General features: G+C 43.6%; 1 protein-coding gene across 5 annotated transcripts in view; it reads right to left on the bottom strand.

The window, feature by feature from the left end:
- The window catches only part of NLGN4X (neuroligin 4 X-linked), a 284,323-nt gene extending 260,544 nt beyond the window's left edge, over positions 1 to 23,779 (bottom strand). For 3 of the 5 annotated variants that reach the window (XM_090064060.1, XM_090064081.1, XM_090064077.1), the window contains exon 1: positions 23,645 to 23,779. The gene's annotated coding sequence lies outside the window, so the exon portion shown is untranslated. The remainder of the gene's footprint in view (positions 1 to 23,644) is intronic. The other 2 variants (XM_090064066.1, XM_090064073.1) reach the window with 2 other exon arrangements.
- Positions 23,780 to 24,030: the final 251 nt, after the last annotated feature.

Genomic DNA, 24,030 nt, shown 5'->3' with positions numbered 1-24,030 from the left:
AGTAGATTAAGTTAGTAATTAAATTTACTTAGTAAACAAGAGGATGTAATGGCAAAGGTGATTTAATAAACAATATAGATATTTAGTTCTGATCCACCCGTTATATTTGTCATCTAGAAATGTTTGCCAAAGTTAAAATGATTTTGCCTGATAAATCTGACACATCTAAAAGGAGCCTGATTTTCAGGAGATACAGGGTGCAGCTACACGTGCACTTTACCATGCATTAGATTAATTTAATGCTCAGTAAAGCATCACTATCTACATGTGCACCACAGTTAGTGCACTGTAGATTAATTTACACAAGCATAGGATAGCCTCATCAAGACACAGGTACTATCCTATGCCACAGTGAATTACTGTGCTTCAACGCATGTATAGATGGTGATGTTGGGATTAGTCCACTCCAGCTCAAATTGAGCCAGAGTATATTCAGTTGCATTAACTGCACATGTAGACATGCCCATTGAGCATCTCTTCTTGTCTTGTTCATAGCTGCCAATTAGGAAATGCACTGAGATTACCATTTTTTAGAGCACTATGTGTAATAAAATGGTTGTCTTAATCTCATTCCTAACTCGTATCTCCATAACCAAACTAACCACTATTATTAGCATTCTTACTGAAATACTCAGGAGAAAGGCTAAATATTCATCCTTAAAACTGGACAACTTTTTATAAATCTGAGGCTAAATTTATTTCAAATTGCGATCAGTTTTAGCAAAAATAGTTCAACCCATAAAAACTGATTCAAGATTATTAAGGGGTTTTTTTTGGAACCTAGTTCTTGAGAAATAAAAAATAGAAACAGATACACATAATTATGTCATTTGTACTAACATGGATTTAATAAGGCTTGATTCAGGCTTTCACTTTCCCGTTTCCCCAATTTTATTCAATCCTAATTCAATTCTAACCTAATCCTAGGCTGGAGATGAGGTAGAACTTTCTAATTATAAGGACAGCCAAGCATTAGAATGGGCTACCTACAGAAACTGTTGAATCTCCATCCTTGGAAGTTCTCAAGAGCAGGTTGGACAGACACTTGGCTGGAATGATTTAATCAAGGATGATCCTGCCTTGAGGAAAGGGCTGGGCTAGATGATCTCAGAAGGTTTTTTTCAGCCCTACTTTCCTGTGATCTTATGACTATAATTTAAATACACACATACACCCCAATGTGTATGTGTGTGTGTGTGTGTGTGTGTATTTAATTAAAAAAGAAAAAAAAGCTTACCACCATTCCTGCTGGCAAGGCCAAAGACTCCAGTTAAAATTTCCATATAAACCCATCATATCATGAAGACTTTTATTAGTATCTCAGTAGGAGTGTTTTTGTAGCATCACAGCAACTCCAGCCACCAGACTTGTATTGAGGTGGCTAAATCTACTCGGGTGTTTGTCTTCCATTTTGCACACATAATGACCGGATAACAGATGGTGGAGTTTGATCTCTCAACCCTCAGACACAGCTACCAGAGTGGTAAAAGGACATATACATCATAGCAGCTTCTAATACATGGCATTCTGACTATAATGCCAAGTTTTCCACCACTCTCATACTGAGAATAATATTCAATACAATATTCAGTGGAAAGCTCACATGGTGCTTGCAATATTCTATCCCAGGGTAGGAAAGAATTATAAATGCAATGGCCAGTATGGGAGGTGCACTTATATTCTTGAAAACTTTTACATTCCATGTCCCCTGATATTCTTTGTCTGACAACACGAACTGACTCCTGACTCCAAGATATAATTAAAATCATAGGACAGCCTTAGGCCAATCAGCAATGTTCCCTAGTAACTAATTAATAATTTATCATCACTATTATCAGACACTTTTAAGAGGTCTAATAAAATAAACAGATGACTGAGTTATTCATGACTATGAAAATATGATCCAAACCTCAAAATCCAGAACATAACTGTTATCCAAATAGACCAGAAATGGAATATTTTCCATCCACTCTGTCACTTTCCCAAAATAAGGAGAAATTGAAACTGACATTATTGGAAAAATCAGAACTTATCTTCTCAGGAACAGGACAGACCTGTTTACATTAAAGGATAATCCATACATTTCTTTAACTAGTAAAGATTCTGAGAAGGCTTGTCAATTATAGCACTGCAACCATCCTCTTGATTCAATCAACTAATACTGGTAAATGTGATAATAACTGCAGACAGCAGAGTTTCAAATAACAAAAAAAGTCCATGGGAATGCTAAGCAGAAAGAAAAGCTAGTTTTACCAGACAGAAAATAGTTCATCAAATGACAAAAATTCTTTGAGGACAAAATCCTGGAGCAATCATATTTTAGCCAGAAAAGGAAAGAGAAACATATTATCAACTGAATAAACAACTAATAGTGAAAATGAGACAATATGCCTGTCAGATTGTAACTCCAGATGTCTATGGAGAACAAATAACATCAGCTTTGATCACAGTTTTCCTCATATATTCACATACAGTTCTCTATAAAAGATTCAGCACCACACAACTCCACAGCTTCCTTTTATTTAAGTTGTAACCAATCTTCTGCAACTTCCTTATGGTTGGGGCAAAAGTATTGTATCTCAGTGACCTCCAGTGCTTAAGCAGAGGATGGGCTTGGGATGTCAAGTCTAAATTAGTTATTTCTGTTCATCACAAAGGAAATCACAGAAATCCATAAACCACTTTTGTCTGACATCAAGATCTAATACTTAATAATCCAGTAATTAAGTGTAGAAGATCCACAACCCTTCCTCTGTGCCCCAACTCCCAATAGCAATAGATTGCTACATTTTACAAAAGGAGACTAACGTTTCTGAAGAACATAAACCTGGAGTCTATTGCACAAGGTCAATACTCAACAGCAACACCAAGAACCCAGATAACAAGCTGACTGACTGGCTAAGTAACAGCTCTGGAGAAAAATACCTGGTTACAGTGGATAATAAGCTGAATATGAGCCAACAGTTTGCCCTTGTGAAGAAGGTTACTGGCATACTGGGCTGCATTAGTAGAAGTGTTGTCAGCAGATCAAAGGAAGTGATTAATCGTCTCTATCTGACATTTGGAGTACTGTGTCCAGTCTCGCCCCTTCTCCCAACCCCCACCACAGAGACGATGTAGACAAATTGGAGACAGTCCAGCTGAGGGCAAAGAAAATGGCACATGACTTACAAACTTATGAGAAGAAGCTGAGGGAACTGGGCTTATTAGTCTAGAGAAGAGAAGCCTGATGGGGGATTGAATAGAAGCCTTCAAGTGCCTGAAGGGTGGTTCCAAAGAGGATGGAGCTAGACTCCAGTTCTCAGTGGTGGCAGATGATAAAACAAGAAGCAATGATTTCAAGTTGCAGCAAGAGAAGTTTAGGTTAGACATTAGGATAAACTTTCTCACAGTAAAGCACTGTAACAGGTTATCCAGAGAGGTTGTGGAATCTCTATCCTTGGAGGTTTTTAAGACCTGGGTAGACAAAGCCTTAGCTGGGATTATATAGTTGGGGATAGTCCTGCTTGGAGCAGGGGGTTGGACTAGATGACCTCCTGAGGTCCCTTCCAACCCTCATTTTCTATGATTCTATGAACATCACTTTCTCCGCCTATGCCCAAGAAAAAATAGTGGGTGGACGGAGGGGGGCGGAATGAGCTAGGAGGACCTGTACGGCGCTCTTCTTTGCCAATGTTTTTAAACAGTTACTTGGCTACAACTCAAGAGCAGGGTACTCTGGAAGCTTGCATTTTTCATGACAGGGATGCCTGGAGTCCATAAATTCTGCAGCTTTTCATGGCAGGCAAGGGTTCTCAAGGCTTCTTAAGGTAAAAAGGAATCAATGGCATTCTTTATCAACTCACAGTCATTTGAGGACAGGTAGTGGAAATTCCTCTGGAAGTAGTCTATCAGCTGCAACCCTACACTGAAAGGAAGCCCTGTTTTTTCCACAGAGCTTCCAAAACCATTCCTCACTAGACAGCCAGCTCACATGCACCATGACAGTAGAAAAGAGAGATCAATTGGTCCCAAGCACTACACAGCAAGGTCTCAAGTTGCATTTTCAGAGTGGGAGGACCCCATCCCACGGGACTTGGGAATGGGGACAAACCACCTTAGGAGATGGGACACAAGGCATACTGCTTTATCCTAACATTGCACAAATTTACCTCCTCGACCCCTTGTTACCCTGGCGTTTACTCATTCCAGGGTAAACACCTGCTATAAGTAGAGCCCGCAGTACAAGGTACAGAGACTCTAAGGCCACAGCCTGAAAATGCAGTGCAGAGTCAATTCACATTGGAGGAGAAAAAAAAAAAACAAAACAAAAAAAAGCCCAGTTAGGCTCCGGAGTGGTGAGAGATGCGCGGGTGAAGCCCGCTGTGCCCCCGCTCCCCCGAAGCCCCCCAGACACCCCCTCAGCAGCCGCCGAGCCCCCTGCCAACCCCCAGCACAGCCGGAGGTGAGCGGGCTCGTGGTGGGAAGGGGTTAACTCCTCGCTTGCTGGGAGGAGGCCGCTACCTGGTGCCGGGCCAGGTCAAGCCCCGGCCCAGGGCCCTACTTGGCCCAGCCCCCCAGGGAGCCACGCGACCAGAACCGCGCGAAAAGGCTGCGTAAACAGGCGCTTGAGTTAGCATGGAGTTCGCGCAGGGGAGGGCGCGGGAGGGCACGAGACCCTGCCTGCGACCCCCCAGAGTAGTCAGCCCCAGCTGTAGCCAGCCTACCAGAGGCATGACACGGATGGGCAAGCGCCGCACCCCGAGGGTCCCCTCGGGCTCTGCGGCCCCCCCATCGGGCGCCTCAGAGACGGACACCCAGATGGAGCCCATGGTTCTGGGCTCCATGCAGACGGAGCCCCTGGCTCTTGGCTGCGGGGGCTGCATGTCCCTTTTTCAGGCTCTGCGGCCCGGGACCATGGCCACCTCCCCTTGCGGGGTCTGCTCCCTACTGGGGTCTCTGGCACGCCAGCTGGAGGAGCTCCAGGCCACAGTCCAGAGACTGCGTGCCATCAGGGACTGCGAGCAGGTGATAGACTCCTACTGCCAGGCCCTTCTCCCCCGGGAACCACAGGGGAGAGCACCGTCTCCCTCCACGACTAAGGAGGACTCTGGGACCTCCCGCTTTGCCCAGTCAGGGGCATGGACCAAGGTGGTCAAGGGCCCCAAGGCCCACCGCACCAAGGCCCCTCCCTCGCCGGAGCTTAGCAACAGGTTCACACCTCTTGCAGCCCCAGCAGAGCCTGCTCAGTTGCCGGCTCCTGCAGGCAACCCAGGCTTAACCGCAGCTACTGGCCCTGCTCTCCCCAAGACAAAGCGAAAGGTGTTTGTTGTGGGAGACTCCATCCTGCGGGGCACTGAGGGGGCAATCTTCTGCCTCAACCCCTTAGCCCGGGAAGTCTGCTGCTACCCGGGAGCCCGCATCCGAGACATTGCGGAGAGGATCCCAGAGTTCCTCCGGTCCACAGGCCACTACCCCGTGCTCCTTATTCACGTGGGCACCAATGACATGGCTCGGAGCACCCCCAGCCAGGTCATGAGGCGCTACAGGGACCTGGGAGCTCAGGTGGTGTTTTCGTCAATCCTCCCAGTCTCGGGCTATGGGCTGAGGAGGGAGAGGAGGATCCACGCAGTGAACCAAAGACTGCGGAGCTGGTGTCATCGGGAAGGCTTTGGCTTCCACGACCACAGCCCGCTCTTTGGAGAGAGAGGCAGCGAGCTGCTGGGAAGAGATGGCCTCCACCTCTCCCCCCTGGGGAGGAGGCTCTTCTAAGCCAGGCTGGCTGACCTGCTCCACCGGGCTTTAAACTAAGCCCGCTGCGGGATGGGGGGACTACTGCCCCTGCTGGCCCACTGAACAGCCCTTGCAAAGCCAGCGGACCAAGGCACTTAAGGGAGCCCACCCCTGCTCCAGCCCTGGCACAATCTGTGGGCAAGGCAAGAGCCCCTAAGGGCACACTTGCCTGCCTGTACACTAATGCCAGGAGCCTGGACAACAAGCAGAAGGAGCTTGTCCTCCTGCTCAGTGCAAAGAATTATGATATCATTGGGATAACGGAAACCTGGTGGGACTCCACCCATGACTGGACCACGGGTATAGAGGCCTATACCCTGTACAGGAGGGATCGTGTTGACAAAAGGGGCGGGGGTGTAGCTCTCTATGTGAAGGAAAGCTACATGTCCCTGCAAGCTGATGTTGGTGACTGGCATGGACAGCTAGAGACCCTCTGGGTAAAAATTCGTGGGAAAAATGGCACAGGGGACACAACGGTGGGAGTCTACTACAGACCTCCCACTCAAAGTCCTGAGCTTGACCAGGAGTTCGCCCGGGAACTGACTGAGGCCGCTTGCTCCTGGACCTTGCTTGTCATGGGTGACTTCAATTACCCGGAAATCTCCTGGGAAGATCACTCAGCAAAATCCGAGCGGTCACAAAGCTTTCTCTTGCGTGTGGATGACATCTACCTGACTCAAGAAGTCTATGGGCCAACGAGAGGCAAAGCGCTGCTCGACCTGGTACTGGCTACGGGGGACGACCTAATCACCGACCTAGTGATCGATGGGAAGCTGGATGACAGCGACCACAAGCTAATCACCTTCTCCATCCACCGTAAAGCTGGCAAGTCAGTGAGCAACACAGAAGTCCTTGACTTCAGAAAAGCTGACTTTGACAAGTTCAAGAGGCTTGTCGGTCAGGCCCTCAGGGACCTCCCCCAGGGAGATGGGAGTTCAAGAACAGTGGTTGCTTCTCAAGAAAGTGATCCTCAATGCACAAGCTAAATCTATTCCAACACAGAGGAAAGGCAGCAAGAAGGCACAGCAGCCCTCCTGGCTCTCTAGGGACTTAGCGGACCTCCTGCAGCTAAAAAGGAAAGCCTACAAAGGATGGAGGACGGGATTCACCTCCAAGGAGGATTATTCTGCACTGGTCCGGTCCTGCAGGGAGCAAACCAGGAAAGCCAAGGCTGCAACTGAACTCGAACTAGCTTCAAGCATCAAGGACAACAAAAAGTCCTTTTTCAGATATGTGGGGAGCCGGAGGAAAAGCAAGGGCAATGTTGGACCCCTGCTAAACCAGATGGGGCAACTGGCAACTGATGCCCAGGAAAAAGCCAACCTATTAAATAGGTACTTTGCGTCAGTCTTTCATCAGTCCCATGGGATGCCCATGCCTGCTATGGGACAGGGAGATCCAGGTGATGGGGATCCCCTACCCTCCATAAATGCTGACCTCGTGAAGGAACACCTTGAGAAGCTGGATACCTTCAAGTCAGCCGGCCCTGACAATCTGCACCTCAGGGTACTCAAGGAGCTGGCGAGCGTCATAGCCAAGCCCCTGGCATGGATCTTTGAAAACTCCTGGCGCTCTGGTGTAGTGCCCGAAGACTGGAAGAAGGCCAATGTGGTGCCGATCTTCAAGAAAGGGAGGAGAGTGGATCCGGCTAACTACAGGCCCATTAGCCTGACTTCTATCCTGGGGAAGATCTTAGAAAAGTTTATTAAGGAGGCCATCCTTAATGGACTGGCCCAGGCTAACATTCTAAGGGATAGCCAGCACGGGTTTGTTGCGGGTAGGTCTTGTTTGACCAATCTCATTTCCTTCTATGACCAGGTGACCTATCACCTGGACAAGGGAGAAGAGATTGATGTCATTATATCTTGACTTCAAAAAAGCCTTTGATCTGGTATCCCACGATCACCTCTTGGCCAAACTGGCCAGTTGTGGCCTTGGCTCCACCATGATCCGCTGGCTGTGAAACTGGCTCCGTGGTCAGACTCAGAAGGTTGTAATCGATGGCAGTCACTCATTGTGGTGCCCTGTGACCAGTGGGGTCCCTCAAGGCTCTGTCCTGGGACCCATACTGTTCAACATCTTCATTAATGATGTGGACATTGGAGTCAGGAGTGGACTGGCCAAGTTCGCTGATGACACCAAACTTTGGGGCAAAGCATCCACGCCAGAAGATAGGCGGGTGATCCAGGCTGACCTGGACAAGCTCATCAAATGGGCGGACAAGAACCTGATGGTGTTTAACACCGAAAAATGCAAGATTCTCCACCTTGGGAGGAGAAACCTGCAGCATCCTTATAGGCTCGGCAGTGCTACGTTGGATAGCACTACAGAAGAAAGAGACTTGGGGGTCATCATTGACCACAAGATGAACATGAGCCTGCAATGCGATGCTGCGGCTAGTAAAGTGACCAAAACACTGGCTTGCATCCATAGATGCTTCTCGAGCAAATCCTGGAACGTCATTCTCCCCTTGTACTCGGCCTTAGTGAGGCCGCAGCTGGAGTACTGCGTCCAGTTTTGGGCTCCACAATTCAAAAAGGATGTGGAGAAGCTTGAGAGAGTCCAGAGGAGAGCCACATGCATGATCAGAGGTCAGGAAAACAGATCTTACGATGACAGGCTGAGAGCCATGGGACTCTTCAGCCTGGAAAAGCATAGGCTCAGGGGTGATCTGATGGCCACCTATAAGTTTATCAGGGGTGACCACCAGGATCTGGGGGAACGTTTGTTCACCAGAGCGCCCCAAGGGATGACGAGGTTGAACGGTCACAAACTCCTGCAAGACCATTTCAGGCTGGACATAAGGAAGAATTTCTTTACTGTCCGAGCCCCCAAGGTCTGGAACAGTCTGCCAGCAGAGGTGGTTAAAGCACCTACATTGAACACCTTCAAGAGTAAATTGGATGCCTATCTTGCTGGAATCCTATGACCCCAGCTGACTTCCTGCCCTTTGGGCAGGGGGCTGGACTCGATGATCTCCCAAGGTCTCTTCCAGCCCTAATGTCTATGAAATCTATGAAACATAGGGCACATCTACACATGCATTTAAATGCAACTAAATTTAATGTGCATTAAGCAAGTTTTGGCAAGTTTCTACATGTGTAGGGCCTACGGCCCTACCATGTAATCCTAGTGGCTGGGCAGACCCACTGCCAGACCGTGTCTACACGTGCAGTAATGTGCTTTAACTAATCATACCTACATTTTATACCTACATTTGCAGGTATCAAATTTAGGCATGATTAACCTAATTTCACCATTTTAATGTGCATTAAGGTTGTGCACATGTAGATATGTGCCCTTAATGCGCATTAAATTAGGCTTATGTACATGTATGTGTCTCATGTATATGTGCCCATAGAAAAGAAGAGATCCTGTCTAATCTGGTTGAATCATCAGAGACGGGGGTTTAAGAGGAATCTCATCCTTAAGACTGAGTCACAAAAAAACTAGCAAGGATGAGGAAAACCCACCAAACTTGTATTACCAATTTTTCAGAAACTCAAGCAGGGTAGACCAGACTTGCACTTAGGCATCTAAGTCCACTTCTGCATCACATAGATGGAATGGAATCTAATGCTAGATTTCTATTCCCAACTCCCTCAGATGACAGTGCCACTACACTAATTGACAAGCCCTCCCAAAGTGAAACTGACCAGGCTCACAGTGGCAATGAGCAGACATCACAAGCTGAGGGAGCGGTGGGGCAAACAGGCAATGGTCTCACCTCTTCAGTCAGCAGTCTGAAGGAGCCTCAGCCCATAATGCAAGCTGAGATCTTTGCCTAGAAACAGACATTGACAAATGAAACAAATCAGCTGCGCCAAGCTGTGTGCAAGCGCAGCTGATCTGCCTCATTGGGTAAAACATGTCACCCATAGTTCCCACCTACTGATGCTGTAGGACAAAGAATGATATGTTTCCCCAGAATCTGAAGGGCTCAATCCTGCATGCCCCAGTAATACCCATGTAGGAATGGGCTTCTCAAGCCCTGGAAGCACCTGTCTGACTTTCCCTTCCTGCAGATATGCACCCCCAGAAATCTTCAGGGTGTGTATCTGTAAGCAGGAAAAGTTGGGGTTTCCCCACTTACAGAGGCATACTCTGAATTCCCTGGAGCACATCTCTGTAAGTAGGGAAACTTTGACTTTTCCTAATGCAGAAGCACACCCTGGAGACCACAGTGGCATAGTGGGAAAAACTCAATTGTCCCCACTTACAGAGATACACCCCAGAAATCCTAGGATCATATTTCTTCAAGTGGGGAACCTCGACTTTCCCTGATTATATATAGAGACATACCTGACATTCCCTGGGGCACCACTGGGTAGACAGAAAAGCTAGAAAGGTCCTCCCAGAATTCCACGGTTGCACAGGATTGGGCCCCTCAAGCCCCTAGAACAAGATGCCTAGGGTACTTAAAGAGTGTGGGCCAATAAACAGTGTCATAAATTAATACCACCTTTTTAGCAGCCACACATTTCAGGTATTTGGGGCATGACAAGAGGTATGGATGGCTATTTGTTTGGGTTTTGTTATGCTATAAAATGTTTATGGCAGGACAATGGCAAAAAAAAAGCAACTTCTGTTTTTCACACTTTGTTCTCCAGCACCCTAGTTGCAGAACTCTGTCACAACACAAACTCGTAGCCCTTTTGAAGTGCTTCAGCTGGGAAGAGCGTGTACATCAGTCTAGACCCTAGAGTACCTATAACAAACCCAGAAACATGATCAGCTCTGTAGGAGTTCTTCTTGATCATCTATGAGATAGCATCTAATTTTGAATAATTCTCTTAACATTTAAGTTTTGGTTGTTTTTTTTTAATACAAGCACTTTCCCTTAAATCTTACTATTTGGAATTACTGGCATGCTTAATGGTTTATGTTGACTAGTGATGTAGCCAAACTGTAAGAATCCATTACCAATTACTAACCAAAGAACAATTAAGTGATGCAGATTAGTAAAGATACAGAGAAACAGAAACCCTGAATCTTATTTTCTCATTTTTCTGTCCCACGAGGAGAACAGTCAAAATAAATTATCTAATTATGATTCTTCAGACTCTTGAGGTCGGTATATACAACCACCTGATACAACTAAACAGAGCATACTCAGCCTTTGTTTGGACCACACGTTATGCTGTTCCAAAGTCATTAGATTTATTTGAGTATCTTGCAGTCACTAGGACCATTAAAAAACAGACAACTTCACCTTTCCTCTCTGCTAGTTCTTTTAAGTAGCTTAGACTGAAGTGTGTGCTATAGCTTGGTTGAAAAGCAAGTATTTATAAGCACAAGTTCTCGGACTGTGCCTAGAAAGTCAATTATTTTGTTGCTCTTAGTATACTCAAGAATTCTGTGTAAACTACCACTTTGTTTGCCATTGTCTAAACCAAAAACAAGAAAACAAGATCCTCAAAGATTGTTTTATACTTCCTGTTGCACTTGGGCAGCCTCTAATAAATCTAGGCATCTGATCCCATAGCATCATTCCTCAAAGTACAGCCTTCTGAATGTAGCAGTTCTGGGAAAAGCACCAAGATATGACAGCAATCATTGTATGTGTTGTTAGTGCCCATGGCTAAATTTTGTACTTTGGATTAGCCTGCGGCATATCTAGATATTGGGTACTTCTTTGCTGATTTGCAAAAGTTGTAAGTGCATTTAAATGTACTACTGCAAAGATTATTTAAGAATGTACGATTTAGCAAAGAGAGAGAATAAAATACTTACTTGTTATAGCATAAATCTCTGTGAGAGAGGTGTGGGGGTATTGCCTCATATTTTAAAAAAGAATACAAATAAATTCCCATGATGCTGGACATACCAAATTCATTTAAGAAGAAATTATATTGTTCCCATACATTATCAAAAAAAATCTTCAAAATTTTAAAATTGGGCATTTCCATTGCATTTAATACTTTGTGAATCTTAATTGTAAGTAAATATGTAGAATTGTTCATAACCATTACAATTTTTAAAGAAAATCTAGAGAAAGCAATAGGAAAACACTCATACCTCTTACTTGAAGTCTTGGTAAATGTGTTCCTTCACTAGGAAAGAGAATATATGAAACAGAAATTCTTAAGATATACTTCATAGGGAGCTGGTGAATTAGGATTTTCAAAAGGATTCAGCATCTTTTAATCAGCTAATTAAGTAGCCAGATTCTCATAACCCTAGATCTAGGTTTAAGAGTCTCAATAGTAACTGCAGGATACTTCTGAAAAATTTGCAGTGAAGACCAAACATTTCACAGGACTGAAGGGGCTTTAAACTAATCTGGTACACTCCCAGTCCTGCTCTAATTCAACAGTTGGAGTGAGTCCTGGCATAATTTGGAGAAGCTAGGGGTTGTCTCACAGTTATTCTACTTTCCTGGAGTTCCTGGATAGGCCGCAGCACTGTTTGGAATTATCACAGCACTACAGTCCCTGGTCCAATCCTCTTGCCCCCATTCCTACCTCTGATGATGTCTCTAGAGCAGAGCTTCAACGGAAATCCTGGAAAACTCCTCCCAGAACCAGGGTATTTTAGGATTCTTTAATTCAACTTCAGACCTTCTACCCAGTGTAAAGGGATAGGAATAAAGGTGAGAATCTTACCCGATATTTTCATCTACATTCATGCTTGTAACCTGAGCAGGATAGAAAATCTAGCCTAGAACATGTAATTAGTGTGATGGCAGGCTGTCCATAACACAATAAATGAAACCATCCTCCGTACCATGAAAAAGCTTAAAATCCCTGGAACTGCTATGTGTTAATTTTGTAAAGCAACTGCTTTCAAATTAAATAATCCCCTCTCCCCTCCAATCCCACGCCCTGCAAAAAAGTCCCTCAACTGGCCCAAAAGGTAAATCCAGCACGTCACTTTCTGTCATCCAACAGCCCTCTGCATCATGTATATCAGCATCCTCGCGCTGAAAAAATTGTGGCAGGGCACTGTGAACTAAAACACGTTCAATGACCTTTAGTTCAAGTGCCCTGCTGCCATTTTTCAGCACGGGGATGCTGATGTGATGTGCAGGAACTTTTAATTACTGCAGTTCACTAATCAGTGAAGCACCCAGCACACATGTAAAAATAACCCATAAGATCATTTAGTGCAGCCCTGTGCTCAAGGCAGGATCATTTTTGACTAAATCATCCCAGCCAAGTGTCTGGCTAACCTGCTTGAAAACTTCCAGGGAGGGAGATTCTGCAACTTGATGCATGTCAGAGCAGAAAAACAGATCAGCATAAGACGATAAAATAGGCTGTCGGGGGATATTCTCCATGTGATGTTTCATCCTAAAACTCCTACCCATGTAAAAGTGAACTATGAAACTAGCTCTAAGAATGTTTAATGTTTAAAGTTAGGATTTAAAATGAAAGTAGTTCAAGAAAAATGTAATTGCTTAGGAAGGATTAACTAATGGAGAATTTATGATAAAAAAAAGAATGTATACACTGAAAAACAGCTTTAAATTGTTTTCTTGTAGACTTCTAAGCCTATTTCACTATAACATGTATTAAAATGAGCCTCCTATCTCAAGAATCAAATTTCAACTCTCTCCTGTCATCGACTTACACCATTCCCTAAACTTCCCAGAGCCACTGTGTCAAGAAGGTTAATGTAGTTATAGGAATTTGTGATTAATCATTTCACTCACATTTACAAGGGGAAATATATGTAACTGCCTGGTAAGCAATTTTAAGCCACAGAAAACAAGAATCCACAAAAAACAAGAAACAGAGACTTTTATGTTGGACTAAGAAGCATGTTAACCTAGGATTACAAAAGATAACCAAAAGGGATTCTAAAGGAGATTTTGAGAGCCTGATTCTTTTTTACACCTGTATATTTATACAAAAATAGAGCTATCAGTTGTAACTTCATTGAAGGCCATGAAATCATAGTAGTGCAAACCATGTTCATAAGATTACAGTCAATCCCTAACCCTTTAAATATTTGGCCTATATACACACCATTGCAACTGTTTTCAAAATGACAAGGGACAACCTGCATAATGTGTTATTATAGGGCAAACTCATTAATAAAGGGCATGGAAAAGGGGCCAGAGGAAGTGCTTTAAGTATTCTGAAAAAAACAGTATCTTTTGGCTGCCTGAGGTACCTATGCAAAGATTATTGCCATGTGCAAAGATGACATCAAACATACTATATTTCATCAAACATATGAACATAAATATTTTTCCTTTAAATGTCAAGGGGGAAAAGGCAGATGTATAAATGATACAGTTCTAACATCATCCCAGGAAAACAAGATTTTTCATTAGAATTGTTAACACTTACTGCTGCAGCAATACCTCCATAATGCTCTGAACTGCACTCATCTCAACTTAAATCATATAAATTACCATCACCATAATCTTAAAAATATATATGTATTATCTACCACATAAAGAGGTATCCTCTACCTGTTGGGTGACACTGGTTTTCAATTGTGCCAATTATTAATGCTTACATCTCTCAAAAGCAGTGATCTGTATCATTTGTTCTCCAATTTCCTACCTGCACTTAGGGAAGTATGTGCTTTGAACATTTTTCACTTGGGCAGCAGGCCTACCACAGGCTGTGTTAATATACAGCCTTAGGTGCCACAGCCTGTCTGTCCAGCTGTGCATAATTTGCAGCAAGACCTACTTCCTCCTCGCTCCATTGGGCATTGAGACCTCATCTTGGCTTTCACATAGATAATGCATAGTGCAACAGGAAGATTTTATAATTATTACTTTAGTTATGAAGCTAGTATTGCCTGCTGCTGGCCTGCAGAATTGTTCCACCCAAACAGTCTGTAGTTATGTGCTAGGTTCACAAATGATGCCCAAAATGATAAGCAACATCTTAACCTGATAAGCAACATTAAGACATTTCACAATGGAGGCTGGGTGAAGAAACAATTATTTCGGTAATAATCCCTTGGTCTCAATCTCTCACTGTCCATTAATGCTGCTGGACTCCTTTTTAATGCAGTTGCCTGAGATATCTCATAAGACCCAGAAACTGAAGCAGACACTTTTATTGCTATCCAAGGAATGAGATCAGGCTATTTCATCTTGACATTGATAAAAGAGTTTTGGAAATGTCAAATGTTGCCAAAGTCTTACAGGAGTTACACATCACCTACCACAATCCCACAGAGCTTTTCAAAATACAGCATAAACCATCATCTCATGGGCCACGAGCTGTAGAAGTAGAATAGGTACCCAAAAGACAGTGCAGCAAGATAATACAGCACTGATATGCCTATATAGGGCAAAGCCTTCCATACATCCCAAAGCTTGTAGTGGTAATAGTAATTATAGAAGTCTATTCCATCACTTCAGTTACCAAAGACTAACCAAGGTAGATGAAATGATTGTTTAAATAAAAATCTCAGAGAAATGTCACATAAAATTATAGTGTACAAATCTTCATTTCCATGAGTAAAGCAAAACATTAGCAGAGGCAAATCTGGGGAGTGGAGGGTACAGTGTCGTGGTCACACCCCATTTTCAGACCACGCCACAGGAGCAACAGCCAAAGACTTTTTTAAGACCCCAAAACAGATAAGAACCCTGCCTTCCCCTCCGAGCTCAGAGGCAGGTCCTGTTCTTTTCTCTCTGATACCTCCTTTCCTCCACCCACTTTCACTATCTCCAGTTGCCCCAAGAGTGGGGAAGCTCCAGAGTCACTCCTGCCCCTACTCCAGCTAGGCTGTGTGGGAAGCCCAGCCCAGGACAGCAACAGTGGGCAGATTCCCCATCCTCCACGTTCCCTGACAGCCCAGAAACAGGCAGAGGGAGAGGAATCTGCCAGGAGTGGCTCTGGAGTTCCCCCTGTTCTCAGGTCAGCCAGGGCCAGGGAAGACAGTGGCAAAGGCAGGCAAATGAGATGAGGAATGGGAGGGGAGGGGTTCTGCCACTAAGCATGGAAGGCAAAGGAGGGGGTGCTGAGAGCAGCGGCAGGGTAAAATTCTACTTTGGGGACTATAAAAAGTCTCTGGCTACTGCTCCCATTGCATGGTCTGCTCATCCTAGTGAGGAGGGGAATCTGAGAGAGGGGATAAAGCCGCTGGTTGCTACTCCCACACTTGCCTTTACAAAATCCTTGATCCACCAATGAACAATAGTCTTGAAAACAGACTGATGACAACACAGGCCTTCACAGTTTTGAGCTGTGATTACTCTACAGACTTTTTAGCACAGTATCCATATGCCCACTTCATCTCTAGCAACCTTCCAAAGATGGGATAGATTTTACGTAAAAGATTTCTTGCAAATGTAAGATTTCCTTTTTGCTGCTTAAAAGATGGATTTTAATAAGTTTAAAATTAAGCTAATACCCTTTAATGCATGAGGTTCTGCCTACTTCTGTCTGTTACTGTGTCTTCATACGACAGGGTCTGATTGGCTCACTGTCATCAATAGTAATCAATCCAGTGAATTCATCAAACATGGACCCCTAATATTAATCTTGGTTATCTTACTGGCTAATGCTATGTCCAGTAAAGAAAGGAGCAGGGAGACAGTTGTATATTAAGAAGACATATAGCTGGTACCATACATTGTTATATCTAGGAGTATCTCTGCATGAGTTTCAAAGTTATGGTAAAGTAGGAGAGGGAAATAAAAACAGAAACAAGTGATGGGCCATTCCAAATTGTTTTGACAATACAAAAATCAGTTTTGCACTATCAACTTTTATTACATTTTGATATGTCTAAAACAGGACCTTTTTTATTTCAGAAGTATCAGATCTGACCTATCATTTAATTTTATCATTTATTTACAGACCAGAAGTAAATATTTTAAACTGTACAAAATACAAATAAGACACAGTCCATCTTGGAAAGCATGCAATACTTAAGCTAACGAAGTGAAATAGAAAATAGAAAACAAGCTATATATACCCTAGGGTATATATAGGGGCCAAAAACACTAGGCTAAAATCACAAAACTTATCTGCATTGTTTTATGAAGTTGGATTTGTACCCTTTTAAGTGCAAAAAACATTTAACAGGTTTTTCTGCCTGTTGCCTCCCCCCATCCCAAAAGCTATATTTGGAAATACCTGAAGAGTACAAAAGCACAAGTTAAATTTTCCATAGTCAAAACAGTTGTTGATCTCTGATTTGGAAAGACCATAAACTAAAATAGAACTGTTTGAGGAAACCTGCTAATTTCTTGAGTCCTTTGGAATAAAAATGGAAAAGATTAATTTAAAACTAATTGGATAGCCTAAACAAAATTTATTTTCTTAAGACAGGAAAGAATCTTTTTCTGAGTACTTTAGTTCAGTTCTTGACTTTACAGATTGATTCCAGATTGAAGAGTTGTATTTCCACCTGCCTAAAAGAGAAAGTGGACTATAGCCCTAGAAGTATATGGTCTTGTAAATGTATAGTGTGTTCTAAACTTTTGTATTGCACATTTATATCCAATAAAAAATGCTAATTGTAATGAAGAAAAATGAATACAGCCAACATTTTATGATACTCTAATTGTTAAGTACTTTCTCTTTCATCAGTTATTACAAGGTGCTGAGGCACTTCATGTTATTGATCAATATAATGCCAAAGTAATACTCCTCCATTACATATAAAATATCAATCATTTAAAGAGTGGTAAATAAAAAGTAGTTATTTCACACTATGCAATGTGTAATATAAAATAATGTCATATTTATCATTTCTTGGAATAATTTTATAACTGCTTGTCAGTTCATATCTTAACAGACATGACATTATAGATTCTCTACAGAACAACTAGTGCCACCATCACTCTTCAACATGACCCTGTTGTGCTCCACGCAAAATCCACAGCCAAAGAACAAAGAAATACTGTCAAAGAAAGTTTTTTTCATAATGGTGGAACCTATTTTCTGGCTAGTCTTCCAAGAGATCAACAGTTAAACTACTGTAATATGTTTACAACTTTTAAAATAATAGTTTAACACAAGCTTCCTCTGTAAGTGTACACATGAATCGACAATGGAAAGATGAGTATGAGAATTCTTAACCTCTACAATATAGTTACTAGCCATATTCAGCTGGATATAATTTCTAAAATATGTCCTAAGTAGCAAGTGAGTTTCACACACAACCCCGCAGAATATAATATCATAAAATATGATCCTATTCATTGTAACTTATTTTTAGAATATGTCCCTACATTTATGCGCATTATAGCTAGGCCTCATTTCACGTGGTAAGCAAATATGCATCTTCCTTGATTTGGCGATACTAGGAGTAAAACCCCATTACAGGTGGAACCAGAAGAACAGTGTGGTGTTGTGATCATCATGCATACTCTGGAAAGTCAGAAAGAAATTATACTAATTAATAAAGATTTTAAGCATAAGAATACATAAACATTTTTCTGCTAATTTCACTTATATCTAAACAGGTATGAACTCATATGTGCTCTTTTACTGGCACCTCCTTAAAAAAAAAAAACTTTTCCCCAAAGGTATTAACCATGTGCCCTTTTCTTTTTTTTATTATTTTAAATACATTGTACTCTAAGTTCTCTCACCCTTCCCCCCTCACCTAACACCATCTTCATGTTGTGACAAGTGGGTCTTCATCCTCTATCATCTCTATAATTTCCAGGATTACTGCCAATGCATCTTTTTTTCCCTTTTTTTTTCTTTATTTTTAAGCCAGCAAGCATTTTTTTCTTGCAATTCAGATCTGGGGACTACTAAAGCAAACACAATGAGACCTATTAAAAGGTGACAGAGTTGAGTACATAACCCTGTCAGATGTGGGGATCGAAATGGCTCAGAGCATAAATGCTTTACAAACATTGCTTGAGCGCACCTGAGCTGAACTGTGACAGAGAATAGCTGCGGTTTGAAATGAGAGCCCCATATTGATCTGAGTGGCTCATTGCCAGGTTCATGTTTATGTTTTGGTTTTATTAGGTTTTTGCTCACAGCCTGGTGTGCATTACTAATGAATCTTGCTCACACAAAAAGAGGTCTGGAATATTTGTGTTTTATGACATGTCTTCAAATGGTAGAATGACTAAATCCTATGTTGTTTACAGCATCATGGTTTTTTCCTGTCCCACCCAGATGGACCTGTGCCTCACACTGTGTGATTCAGCCATCAAACAGCAGCATGCCTCCTTCAAAGGCCAAGTGGAGGCTGTATTGAGAACCTGTCAAAAACAGAAGTTCACACCTCCATAGAGTATTCAGAATACACTCTGTGAATTACTTTTATGCTAAAAAGAAAACAAATGCATCACTGTTTGTTATATGAAATCTTCATTCACGCAGCTGTTCTTTTTACCTCTTACCTTCACTAGGCTTGGTTAGGACTTTGCTTATTAAGAAAACCATTTTAACAAACTCTTAATTATCATCCCTTTGAATTAAATGCCCCTTTGAAGAATGGTGGACCCATCTGAGCATGTGTGAGAACAAATCTATGAATGTAAAATCTTTGGTAAATCTACATATTGTATTAGCTATCTTAATCCAATACAGTCCAATTGTCCTATTTTATTTATACCACGACATTTTTCTTGTAATGTATTTTCTAACCAGACATGTCTTAATTGATCAATTTGCACCCTTGAGTAAGAAAAATGCAATATAAGAGCTTCACAGATTATTGAATTTTTAGTGCATTTATTGGCATTTTTGTTTATCTGACCTAAAGTCACTATGCAAAGGAACACTTATCAGTCCCCACTAGAAATGTTAATATTAGATAAGAAATACACATTTCTTCTGTAGTCACCATATATATTTCTACAAGTATGGAGCTGGTCTAAAGAATATTATAAATCAGTGGAAAATCTCAGAATCATTTCAGTGAGTTTTGGATCAGATTCCTGATGAACAATAATAACTACGAAATATATAGTAGATGCCAAACACACTTTTAACAATAACAACTAGTACAGCTACACTTAACACACTAACCATAGTTGCATTTATGTGTTATCTATGCAATACAATTAATAAAACAACTCACATACACAAATGGAAATCATTCTCAAGTGCAAAAAATCAGTACCTCAAAATTAAACGGTATTTTGTATTATTCTCATACAACTATATTTGTCATATATTTTGATGCTTCAGTCTTACCAAGATATTTTTGCTTGCATAGTCATGTATGCTACCTTTTTACATTTGTTCTTTTTAACAATTCATTGAAATGTTTATGCAACTCTATCCCGAGTATCAATAGAAAAAATTGCTGCAACCCTCCTAATAACAACAGTATCTATAGACCACTCTGTACAAATAGTAACAGAGGTGAGAGAAGTACATTTAATACTAAAAATGAAATCAAAATGAAGGATTCACATTAAATCTGCAACTAGTCCATCCAAATAAATTAGCCTGAGTTCTTTATTCAGTGAATTATAATTAAAAGAAATAATGATTAGCTTTCTATGATAAACCCCAAATTATTTCCTTATATTAATACCATAAAAAGATTTACATATCTAATAATAAGTGCACTTAATTTGTGTCCCAGGGGATGAAAATTACTGCCCTTCCACTAATCTGAGATTACTTAAATTTGCAGTGAAATCCATGCTGCAATCATGTCTGGAGAGAAAAATGCCAGAGATTTCCATTTGGTTTAACTGCCAATAATCTCATCCATTTGTCCTTGCCTTCCAACCTCTTTTATCTAGACACATGCACAATCACCCTCACAGTAGGAATCATATGGAATCAATGTGCTGCCTAGATTTAAAGGATACTCTTGTTTTCCCTGTCTAACAATCAACTATCATTACAGAGATTACACACACACACATATGAATACAAAGTTTCTAAAAAAAAAAAGAGAGAGCATTTGCTTACATCATGGTGATGGCCCACAGCAGTACCCCAATAAAGCCTATGGACTCCAAAAGCTAAATATAGGCATCCACTGAAATAGATTAAATGACCACATCCGTCTCTGCCTCTATTCATTGAAGCATACACTGCTACAGTTTAATCCATATTCTTAATCTATCTAATATAATACTGACTTCCACATATCATTCCATTACCTGTCCTTGGACAGATTTACTGCCGCTTGCCTCACGCCCAGCCAGATTTTCCACTTTTTGCAACCAGCCCCAGACCAACACAGCTGAAAACTTCCATTTAAAATCTTTCCTGTTCCCTTGTTTTTCAGGACTCAACAAACGAAGAAGCAGCTCAGCTAGGAAGTGTCGCCTGAATGTTAAACCATTTTAAAACAAGGATGCTTTTGTCATTTTAAAACATGCATGCAATTCTTTTTTTTAATATGTACATATACATATAAAGATACATATCGTGTGTGTGCGTATACATATCTATAGATATAGATATGGATATGAAAATAAGTACGGGGGGAGCGGTGGGGGGGAACCTTTCAGACAATTGACCGAACCTCAAAAATAAAATAAAATAAAAAATCGCTAGCAAGAGTCCATACTACCACCTTGTGGAATCTTCTCGCAAGAACAGCACCTGATTGTTACGACAAAGTTCTATTTCCCCCTGAGTCTACTATTAAAATTAGCTTAGTTTCAGGGGTAGATAAGGTTTCTATTATTAGGTTTTTTAATGAAAATAAGGGATAGGCCGGCAGTATAGGCGATTCACTTATCTCTTGACTTTCTTTCTTTTCCTCTCTTTTTAAATGATTGCCTCCTCTCAGAGTGATAATCAAAAACATAACAAGAAGAACAATGTTAATAAATGGCATGCAGCCACATCCCGGTGAATTCCAGCACCAAGGAGTGCCCGCAAAAGGAAACAGGGAAACCACTGCTTGTGAAACCAGTCTCAGCCTCTTGGCTGAGACCAGGAGGAGGGAGAGGGAAGCAGTGCCCTCCAGCAGAGCTGGCTCCTCTGGAAATAAAGGCACCCTTGCCCTGAGATGGGCATGAAGCTCAAGGGTGCCCCCTTGAGCCTCAAATGGGATGGCAGGCAGGGCTGGCGGGATGCCCAGGCACGCTGTGGCCTCTGCAGGGTGCTTCTGCGGGTGCTTCCTCCTGCTTCTCCCCCTGGGATCGCTGCAGTGATGGGGCAGAAGCCGGAGATCCATCCGGGGCAGCTGGGGGCAAGGAGGAAGGAGCGCAGCCCTGCATGCTGCCGGCTCTAGGCAGGGCCTATCCTACGGGGCACAGCGAGGAGGGGGATTCCCAGGGAGGCTCGGCCTGTGCTGCTGGGGAGGGCGCCCGCACCCTTTGCACCGGGGCCCAGGCGGCGCCCGCAGCCAGCAGGCGGGCCCGGGGCAGGCGGAGGAGCCGGAGCCGAGCAGGCAGGGGACGGAGAGGCACAAGGTGGCGGCAGCAGGAGGGACGTAGCAGCAACCGCGGCCGCCGCGGGCTGCAAGGGGGGCGGCTGCGGCGCGGGCGGGAGGGAAGGGGCAGCACCCCCGGGCCCGCTCGCCGCCTCCGGGGCACGGCCGCCCTTCGCTGCCGGACGGGGCACAGGCACCCGCGCTCCTGCGAGACAGCCCCTCTCCCTGCACACACGAACCACCACAACCGCGCACACACACTGCCATTCACACACCTCACATGCACTCGCGTACACAACCAACCCCCCCCACTCATCCACACACCCTCACACATCCACACGCAGCCACTCACCCACGCAACCTGAGACACACACACACACACACACACACACATCACGCGCACAACCTCACATCCACACACTCACATACACAGGCAACCCCCCCACGCAACCTCGCACACACACTCATACACGCCTCACACATGTACACACATGCAACCACCCCCACACAACTTCACACACACACACCTTACACACGTACACACATGCAACCACCCCCACACAACTTCACACACACGCCACACACCTCACGCATCCACACACATACAACCCCCCGCACACAACCTCATACACCCGCACACGCAACCACACACACCCCTCCGACATGCACAGACACCCACCCTCACATACGCGCACACAACCGCCCGCGCACATACAGCCCCACACAAACGTGCCCACACAACCACACACACCACTCCACAGCCTCCCCACACACGCACGCATGTACACTGACACACACACAACCACACGCACACAATGACACATCGCCCCCAGCCGCCCCCTCCCCAGCGCCGGGCTCCAGTCCATCACGTGTGCTACCCCATGCATCACAGAAGCAGGCATTTTACCAGAGCCCACAAAATGAAGAGGGCGAATCACGAAAAGCAAAAGAAAAAAAGAGAGCAAGAGCCAAGATCCCCCCTCCCCCTCCTTTTCCCCATTTTTCCCGGGGAGGCTGGGGGGGGGAGTGGTTAACCAAAGCCCTACGTGCTGGTTTTGCAATTCCCCAATAAACCCAGGCGCGCACACGGTGCATGAGGTGCTGCTCCTTCCACCGCCTCTCATCTCCGCGTTTGCAGGAACCCGGAGCTCTGCTCTTTTTCTCTCCCTCTACTGCAGATATTTTTCCCCCTCTCTCTCCCCGCACACTTCTGTTTATTTGTCTGTGAGGCACAGCTACTTTGTAAACATCTCACACCGAGCCCCAGAGCCTTTTCAAATAGCTGATTGCAGCAAAACGCCTCCAAACCAAATGATGGTGCAAGGGGAAAAGGAAACGGGGGGGGGAATAAAAGGGTGCTATTTAAAGAAAGAAATATAGGTATGCACACACATGTGCATGCATATGTGACATCCAAACAGGGGCTGATGGCAGAGGTGACAGAAAGAAAGTCGCGCTTGATCAATGACGGGAAAAGTAAAAGCACACAGACGACTGCAGCAAACTGGTCAACCTTTGCCAGAGTACCAGCTGCAACCCCTCCTCCCCCCTCCCCTCCCCTCCCCAGCCAAAAATAAAAAAGACCCAAGAAAAGAAAATGAACATCAAAGCTTAAATCTACGACACCTACCTTACCACTGGACTATCTGCAGATGTATAAGGGTCCTTTTTTTGTTGTTTTTAACACACAGCCAAATCCTGCCAGGAGATCATACCAGGTTCCTCTCTCCTTTTTTGGAATCCAAGGCGATTTTCTGGTCCAAAGGAATGCATCGACCCCAAAAAAAGCAAAAGAAAAACACACAGCAGACGCCGGCTTGGGAGGAAACTGACGCTTTCGGTGGTAAACGACCTACATTCAGGAAGAAAATTCATTACAAGCAGTGCAAAAGGGAGAGTTGAGTCTGTGAGTAAGAGCTCTGATTGCCTATGCAGAGAGGCAGAGACAGGGAGAGAGACTGATCTGCAAGAAAAAGAGAGATTGAAGAGGGAGAGAGGTCCAGGCTGTACCAGTCT

The sequence above is a fragment of the Crocodylus siamensis genome, chromosome 1 (assembly GCF_052110815.1).
Source record: "Crocodylus siamensis isolate JL-2025a chromosome 1, ASM5211081v1, whole genome shotgun sequence".
NCBI classification, from domain to species: Eukaryota; Metazoa; Chordata; order Crocodylia; family Crocodylidae; genus Crocodylus; species Crocodylus siamensis.
Note: the sequence above shows the minus strand (reverse complement) of the source record. Positions and strands in the feature narration are given on the sequence as shown.